The following is a 9,524-nucleotide window of genomic DNA, read 5'->3' on the forward strand; positions in this document are numbered from 1 at the left end:
GTAGATCAATTTACTTCTTTCTTCTTCTCGCTTCTTTACTCAGCTTATTCCTTAGCTTTTGTATTGACTCCCCAGCTGCTCTTGCAGATTGGGCACCAGCTCATCGCCAACATTGAGGCGATGAACAATGCTAAGAAGGAAGCAGCCCAGGTAGAGGAAGGTCGCTTGGCCGAGGTCGCCCATCTCAAGGAGAAGATCGTCGAGGTTGTGAGTCTCCAGGAGGCGCTGCAGAAGGAGGGACAAACCTCGACAGATCTGAGGGCCGCCTTGGAGGAGGAAAGAAAGAAGGCCAAGGCCGAGGTTTCTGAGTTGAAGGCATAGATCCTGACCCTGATCTCGAAGGCAATGGTTCGGGCAGTGGAGGAGTTCAAAACCTCCCCCGAGATGAGGGATCTGAAGGTCCAGTTCGGCCAGGCCACCTACATCAAGGGCTTCGAGCTCTGTCAGGAAAAGGTAGTTGGGAAGTTTCCCAAATTGGACCTCGACTTTCTGGATGAGGCATCTGATGATGAAGCCGGACCTTCTGAAGCCACTGCCGGTCTTCCTCCAGTCGAGACTTCTTCGACTATCGTGGCTGCCTCGACCGACCTTCCAGGGGCATCGAGCTCCTCCACTTCTGCCCCAGAGATCCAAAACCTCTAATTTTGTATTATATTTTATTTTTTTTCTTTGTTGTGACTTTTTCTCATTCTCTTGTACTTAAGAACTATTTAATCAATGAAATCAGATTCTTCTTTACAGAGAGCTCCTTTTTCTTATTCTGCATCCTTTTTCTTCTCTTTTATTTTCTTGCACTGATTTGTGTTGTGACGCTCTTGTCTCCCAACAACAGTGCCCTGTCGAAGCTCTTCCCTTGCCATAGGGGATCCCTTTGAAGTCAATGATCCAGTATCTAAGAAGAAAAGTTTGTCATTTAATGAAGAAATCAAAGAAGTTGGATGACAAACTTCACCGGCTAAGGAAGAGCCATTCGGAAGCCATTGCGGAGGCTACTCACTTTCGGGACCACCACAAAAAGGGTTTCATGGACTACACCCGGAGGAAGGTTGACTTCATGAAGAAGCTTGAGGAACTCTGAAAATGCACCAACGACCGATCTTAGACTCAGGCTTCCAAGATCAGCTTCCTTGAGGTCAAGCTGGCGGCTGCATGGGAGAAGATCGGCCAGTTGGAAGGGAGCTTGTCCTGGCTCATGACTCAGGCCGACCACGATCGGGACTGGTCGAAGAAATTCTCCGACCTCCAGAAGCAGCTGCAGGATGCTGAGGTGAACTACAATGCTTACCGAGTCGGTTGGTGCGGGCAAGTAGATGACTATCGAAGGAAGCTCAAGACGACGACCGACAAGGTTGCCCGCCTTCAGAGGCAGGTGTCTGAGAGAGTCCAAGCCATTTCGGCACAAGGCTCCGACGAGCTCTGCTCCTTGAGGGAGACCATGGAAGAACTATCCATGGCCCTTGGGCAGGAGAAGGCCGAACTACAGTGGATGAAGATTCAGCTGGCCTATGAGCAACAGGCGATCAAGGATGCCGAGGCAGAGTCCGAAGTTCTGAGGAAGAGGCTTCAGGAGTCGGAGGACGAGAGTCGGCGGTTCCACCAAATGTATCGGGAGATGCTGTTAAGAAAGAAGGAACTAGAAGAAGAAGTTGAGAACTTAAGGTAATCCCTGATGGTGGTTGGAATCGAGAGTTCAAAGTTGGAAGAAGCTGAGCTTCCCTAGAGCCTCTTTTACCTTTCGTTCTTCCGTGTATTTTTTTCTTCTCTTGTCGTCTTTTTTTTTTTTTGGCCTTCAAAGGCTTTGTAATGTGCACATTACTAATGAAATGAAAAAGAATTTTTTCATTACCTTATCCATTCTTGCATTAAGTTGTCGTTTATCGAGCTTCTTTTATCTTCTGTCTTATTCGATGTCGATGTTGTTTGAAGATTTCGGGTCATCACCATGTTGATTCACTCTTTTTGTTCATGGTTGAAGGTCTTTTTGAGACCATTTGAGTTTGACGCTCTCTCCCAGTGTTCGAGCTTGGGGCTCGAACTTCTCGTTACTTTGATGAAGTCTATTTTCTCCTACCTGTGTTGGGCTCCCCCTTAGAGACTGAAGATTTTTGACAAGAGTTTTCTTCCTCGTTGAGACAAGGTCCCTTGAGCCTTAGATGTAGTTCATTTTTCTTTTTTTTTTTATCTCTGGTGTAGCTTGTCATTTTTTCTTCTTTTTTTTTTCTTTCTTTATGTTTGGGTGAGGGTTTTTCCTCTGCCCCTAGCGGGATTGTAGGGGTGTAGAGGAGCTGCTGAGGGGCTTTTCCCCTCATCCGATCCCAAACGACCAGATCTTCATTTGTGTCAGGACGAGGTTCTCCTCCTATTCCCGACACAATCAATTTCAGCTTATGTTAGGATGAGGTTTTTCTCTTGTTCCTAACAGGGCTGCAGGGATACGTAAGGGCTGTTGCAAGAGCCTCTCCCCCCATCCGATCTCTAAATAACCGGGCCTTCGACTTTGCTCATGTTAGGATGAGGTTCTACTCCTGTTCCTAACAGGACTGTGGGGGTGCGTAAGGGCCGTTACAAGGGCCTCTCCCTCCATCCGGTCTCTAAATAACCAGACCTTCGACTTTGCTCATGTTAGGATGAGGTTCTCCTCCTGTTCCTAACAGGGCTGTGGGGGTGCATAAGGGCCATTGCAAGGGCCTCTCCCTCCATCCGATCTCTAAATAACCGGGCCTTCAACTTTGCTCATGTTAAGATGAGGTTCTCCCCCTGTTCCTAACATGGCTGTGGGGGCGCATAAGGGCTGTTGCAAGGGCCTCTCCCCCCATCCAGTCTCTAAATAATCGGACCTTTGACTTTGCTTATGTTAGGATGAGGTTCTCCTCCTGTTCCTAACATGGCTATGGGGGCGCATAAGGGCCGTTGCAAGGATCTCTCCCTCCATCCAGTCTTTAAATAATCGGGTCTTCGACTTTGCTCATGTTAGGACGAGGTTCTCCTCCTGTTCCTAACATGGCTGTGGGGGCGCATAAGGGTCGTTGCAAGGGCGCCTCTCCCCATCCGATCTCTAAATAATCGAGCCTTCGTTTGTGTCAGGATGAGGTCCTCCTCTTGTTCCTGACATACTGAATTTCGATTATCTGAAGGAGCTACTCCCTGTCGTTACAAGCTCATGCCAAAAGAAAAGGTATGCAAATATGAAACTTTTGTTTAAGGCAAAGTTATTGATAATACATTTGTAGATTTTTCAAATTCCATGGTCGTGAAAGGTCTGCTCCCCATCGGATTCCTCCAGAGATGGTGTTGATGATCCCAATTGGAGGTCGATCTTCAGGCTGTTCTTCCCTTCTTGATGGCTCTGGCTGTGGTAGGGCCCTCGATCGATCTTTCCTATCCTCAGATCGGCATCGAATGAATCTATCGAGCCGACCTCATCTGATGAGCTCCTCGATCTCATCTCAGAGATGGATGCACTCCTCCATGTCATGGTCGTGGTCACGATGATAGAAGCAGAACTTGTTAGGGTTGCACTTTTCGAGGTGTGTGCACATCCTTTCCGACCTTGGCAGCTGCTCCCTGACCTCCATCAGTACTTGGGTTTTTGAAGTATTGAGAGGAGCGTAGCTGTGGAATCTTCCTGGGGGAGAGCCCCGCCGAACTCTATGGTCCGGGCTTCTCTACCTACGAGTCCAGGGAGAAGTCTGGGCATGCTTGTGTCTGGGGGGAGTTCGAGAATGCAGCCGAGCTTCACTCGGCTCCTTTTCAGCTACGGGCTTGCTGGAGTCACCCGCCTGCCGCTCCTTCGCAGCCTCGTCGTCCTTCATCTTGAAGGCTTCCTCTGCTCGGGCATACCCTTCGGCCCGAGCCAGCAAATCAGCGAAGTCCCTAGGATACTTCTTTTTCAGAGAAAATAAAAGATCGTTCTTTCGAAGACCGCTCTTCAGGGCGGCCATTGCAACTAACTGGTCCAAGTTCTTGACCTCCAATGCGGCGGCGTTAAATTGATTAACGTAAGTTTGGATAGATTCTCCCTCCTTTTTCTTGATGTTGATGAGGGACTCCGAACCTCTTCAGAGATGTCGGTTGCTGACAAAATGTGCAGCAAACTAGTGGCTCATCTGATCAAAGGAGAAGATAGTACCCGACTTCAGTATCAAGTACCAATTCCTTGCTGCTTCCTTCAAGGTAGACAGGAAAGCTCGGCACAGGATGGCGTCTGGCGCACCATGGAGCAGCATCATTGTCCGGAAGGCCTCTAGGTGATCAACTGGATCTGAGGTCCCATCGTAGCTCTCAAATTGGGGGAGCTTGAAGTTCGATGGGATCGATTCCTACATAATCATTTAAGAGAAAGGAGGGTCAGTACAGATATCCTCACCGTAAGTAGGGGGAGCATGGCGAAGCTCTTCGATTTATCGATTCATTTCCTGGAACCTTTGATCTAAGAGATCCTCTCGACTGTGAGTCTCAAGGGTCTTCTGGCAAAACAGAGGTAGGGACCCTCCGAGGGTGGAATCGTGATCAGACAGAGGGCTCTCTGCCCTTTGCTTCCCTTTTTCGGGGAAGACAGGGTGACTGGCCCAAGTGGCCCGCCCGATCATTGGATTCTGAAACTTCAGTGATGCTCTTTCTAGCCACACAGATACCTGTGGCTGCTGCTGCATGGCCTGCACTGCTTCGGTGAGGCCCCTGATCTGCTGAACCAGCAAGTCGAACTGCTCCATGCCGACTGCCGTCACAGACGGAGGAGGAGCCTGGGAAACTGGAGACGAGGTCGGAGCTTACGAATCTCACTGAGATCTGACTGCGGAGGCCGTGGATCGCCTGGTGGATGCCTTTCAGGGAGGCATCAGATGGAGATCTGGCAGGAGAAGAAGAAGAAGATGTTGAAGAAGATGATCGAAGACAGTCCCGTTGAGTACTTCTTTAAGAACAAGGGTCCTGTGAAAACACAAGCCCTTCCTCTAGTGCCAATTCTGTTGGTGCAGAATTCCACCGACGTCGGAGAAGCTGGAGTCGAGAGGATTGCGGCCACCGTCGGGACCTGCAAAGAAAGTCTAAACTGGAGTTGGAGGTGCTCCGGCAAGATCCTCCGACGCTCAAGTCAGTACTCTGCTTCAAAAGAAATGGAGCACTCGAATAGAATTTTAGCAGAATTTCGAGATAGAGTTTAGAGCTTAGAGAAGAACATATTGTTGGGAATAGTATCCCAAAGCCAATCGTCAGCCTGTTGACGGTTGTGCTCATTTTTATATTTGTACATGAATTATGAATTAATAAAAATTATTTTGATATTTTTCATCACAAAATGTTTCATCTTCTAATGAACTCCTATGTTGTGGTGAAGTCCTTAGGACTTTTAGACTCGACAAAGGAGGATTTGTTGTTTAGTCCTTAAATCTGTTCATGATCAAATAATACATTATTACCAAGGACGATAATATTTATTAAGCATAGGTCGTTGTGTGCCATATAGGTTGGTTATCCTCTTAACCAATGAGTGTGGAGACACTGGTATGGCATACAGGTGAGATGTAAGGGTACATCTGTACTGAACGTGACCGACTCTAGAGCTATTTCTGCTGTCAAGATTTGCTCCGATGGAATATGGGTATAAATATCCCTCTGACCTGAGACCACCACGGTGACTTGCAAGCAACTCACTGCACTTAGGCACTGGACTACCTGAATTTTTAATTCAGTGACAGAAGGCTGCTGGGTGTAGTCAAGTACTTGACTTGTCGGTGCGTGTGTCAAGATGGGATTGACCACTCCAATTTAGGAGCTGTGTACAGTCATTTTTTAATTTAGCAAAATCTTGGCCAGGGTAGTCCTTGTGAGGAGTCACAAGACTGTTTGAGTTGAGCACGATTCGGATGATCTGATCAGGGTTGACAGTTTAACCCTGAGTCGTCCTAAACACAGGGGTCAAAAGGATGAATTATACAGTAACCATATTCATGTAGGTTCTGAGTGTTACGATTGCGACTCTTTGATCTATCCGAATATCGGGTACCATTGCTAGATGGTCACTTTGATTAGTATAGAAATTGGTTCTTGTGCTACCGGCTTAGGTTCGAACCTGTGGGGTCACACACATTAGAGGTTCCTATCTGATCTGATAGCCGATGTAGAATCCTACATGTTTGACACTCGATGATCGAGAATCAGGATTCTCTGATCACGAGTTTCACACATTATGGGTACCGGGGTCAACAGTCCCACTGGTTGGGACTTTTCGATCAGGGTTACATATCGATGAATTCTGATGCCCGATTGTCCATCGAATTTGGACTCAGTATTTATGAGAGGTTTAATTAATAATTTGATCACCAATTAACTCAATTTGATTGAGTAATTATTTTTGGATCAAGTCCAATTGAATTGGATTCAGTTGGGTTTGACCCGATTAGGTTAAGAGTTGACCTAATCGTCAAGATGGTTTGGTCCCTGATTTGATCAAGGGTTGGGCTTAGTCAATTCCTGATTTGATTAGGATTTTATTGAGTCTAATTAAGCCTAATTAAGTTGGATTTAAATTAGTCTAATTGGACCTAACTTATTTGGTTCAATTAGGTTGGTTTAAATAATTAAACCACCTTGACCCAATCTCCATGCGCCACCTCACTTCCATTGCACCCATTTGGATTCATGAGAAGGAACTTCTCATGAATTTTTTCCTCACACCAAGCCCTCTCCATGCCCCACTTTAATGTGCCAAATGGATGGATAAGGATGATTGGTTGGCCATTCAAATCCAAAATAACGTTTGAATTTGAATGGGTAATCAATCTTTGCACCTTATCCCTTTTTTTTATGTCCCATTTATTACATGAGAAAAGATTTCTCATGAAATTTCTCCATGCACAATTTAAGCCATGCCTCATGCCTTTAGTGGATAAGGGATGAGTTGGTGTCCATTTGAATTCAAAATTTGATTTAAATTCAAATGTGCAATTACTCATCTTTATCCTTTCTTTTGGATAAAATGTTTGACGTTGTTACAAAAGGAGGAGAAGAGTGGGGCGTGCAAGAAGAAGATTTTTGAAGAAAAATTTTGGGGTGTGAGAAGTCTTGTGCATGAGAAGGAAGTCCATATCCTTCCAAGAGAAAAAGAAAGAAAAGAAAGAAAAGTGGGTGCAAGGTTTTTGGTGAATTCCCTAGAGTTTTAACCTGGGGTTCGAAAAGTGAGAAAGTGAGCTACGAGTATCGTGAGCCCACAAAATCTTAGGGAGATCTTCAACATCCTCTCAAGCACGTCTGTTGACAATCTGGAGTATCTAAAGAATCGACAGACATCGATCGAAGGAGTTCGATCAGCATCGGTCGTCAAAAGGACTCTACAACGAGCTAGCACTCGTGAGGAGTCGATCAGACCGGAAGCTTCGTGTGGATGATCTGCAGAGGTCAGACATATTATGTGGCTACATCGTGATGATCAGTCTTTCTCAACGGTGATCAAATTACAGTGATCTACTACCCGCACAAAGGTATTGTGTTCTGAATACATTACAGTAAAGTGTTTACTGTTCGAATTTGAATTTCAAATTTAAATGAATGCATGCTATATATCATATTTAGATCCTTATGTAGGATAAATTTATGTTAATTAATTAGATTAATTAATATTTTTTCACTATAAAATTATAGTTTTAAAAAAGTTTTAAAATTATCATTTTACCCCTACACTGAATTTTCCCCACAAATGGTATCAGAGCGGGTTCTTAGATATGATATGTATATTTGCATGCATAGATTAAGTTGTAATCTAAAAGTTTAAATTTAAAATTTGAAATTCAAAATTCAAAATTTGAATTTTGAAAGTTGTTCGAAATTCAAAGTTCAAAAATTTGAAATTCAAAATTTGAAATTTAAATTTTGAAATTTGAAATTCAAAATTCAAAAATTTGAAATTCAAAATTTAAAATTTGAAATTTGAAATTTGGTTGAAATTTCAAATTTAAAATTCAAATTTTAAAATTCAAAATTTGAAATTCAAAATTTGAAATTCAAAAATTTGAAATTTAAAATTTGAAATTTGTTTGAAATTTAAAATTCAAAATTTAAAAATTTGAAATTTAAAATTTAAATTTTGAAATTGGTATATTTAGATATACTTGATCCAAGTAGCAAGTAATCGAATTGGGTTGGTTGCCATGGCCGTCCGGTCATAGGAGAAAAGCAGGGTTTAAAGTCCCTCTCCTCCCATTCGATGGGGTCTCCTATGGCGGTAGGGGTGCCGCTGTAATTATATCCCATGCAGATGAAGTAGTGAAAGGAATTAATTGTAAAGGTTCAATTATGAAATTTATCATGAATGTGTTAGATTAGATCTAAAGAAATATTCATGATTTATTTTGATTGAGTTATTTTCTGTTATGTAATTAGCAATAGGATTGATATTTATGAAATGTGCTGATCTATTTGTGAAATGAGTCAACATATTTGGTGAACAGAAAATAAAACCTTTCAAATTTGAAAATTATTTTCGAAATGCCAAACCCTAACCCATCAGCCCAAATACTTAATTAAAAGAATTAAGTGTTGTCTAGTAGGTCTAGAATTGTGAATTAAGACCTAAGACAATTGTATAAACTTATGGGTCAATGGGTTAGATGGATTAGGTCCATAATTGGGTTAGACCTAAGGTTAGCTTAAAGAAATGGACTAAATTAGAGTAATTGATCAAATCTAATCAAAAGTTGAATTAAATTTGGTCAAGGATACTCTAGACTCAACTCCAATAGTTGTAGTTGAATGGATCCATGTCTTTAACTAGACCAAGATGGACTTAATTCATGGCTACGCGATGGAACCCTATTTAATAAGTTGATCAAATTAAAACTAATGAACCGGTTGGTGTCTAAGGTAAGTTTGGTATTTTGACCAATGGTTTTTAAGCGGGAGCTACACGCAGTGATTCGATCTCTGACGAGTTAATGGCTTATCCCCACCACTGATCTCACTTACCTGGCCAACCTGGTGAATTAGATTTGGATTAGATTACTTGGTGATTAGGGCTCACCCATGTTATTAGGTAAATCAGTTTGACTGATTTAGGTGCTCCTAATGCCAGCTTTAATTAAATTCTTTTTTAATCTGACTTGGTGAAGTCAGTGGGAGGATTGAAATTGGCTGGATATTTTTCTCTCATCGATCTTTTAATAAAATCCTCAAAAATTATTAGGTCCCTAAAAATGATTAAGTTATATTGATAACTAAGTCATAGCCTCCCATTAAGTGAGTGATAATGAGTCCATTAGTTTAATAATCATTGGAGGCCCAAAGGCCTGGTGCTTATTGACTAATGGAATTATCATTCATAATATGATAATTTGGTTTGAGTCTTTCTGATGGTGGTCAGGTTGGCCGGCCAAAGTCGGGCCTGATCATTTATTGGTCCGATTCACCAAATCAAATCATGTTAATGGTTGGACCTAACCAGATCTTTTCAGTGGAGGCCAAAGCCTACTGATTAGGTTCTGAGAAAAAATCAATTACTAGAAGTTGTTTAGAGAAACAACTGGTTATGAACC

The sequence above is a fragment of the Elaeis guineensis genome, chromosome 5 (assembly GCF_000442705.2).
Source record: "Elaeis guineensis isolate ETL-2024a chromosome 5, EG11, whole genome shotgun sequence".
Lineage (NCBI taxonomy): Eukaryota > Viridiplantae > Streptophyta > Magnoliopsida > Arecales > Arecaceae > Elaeis > Elaeis guineensis.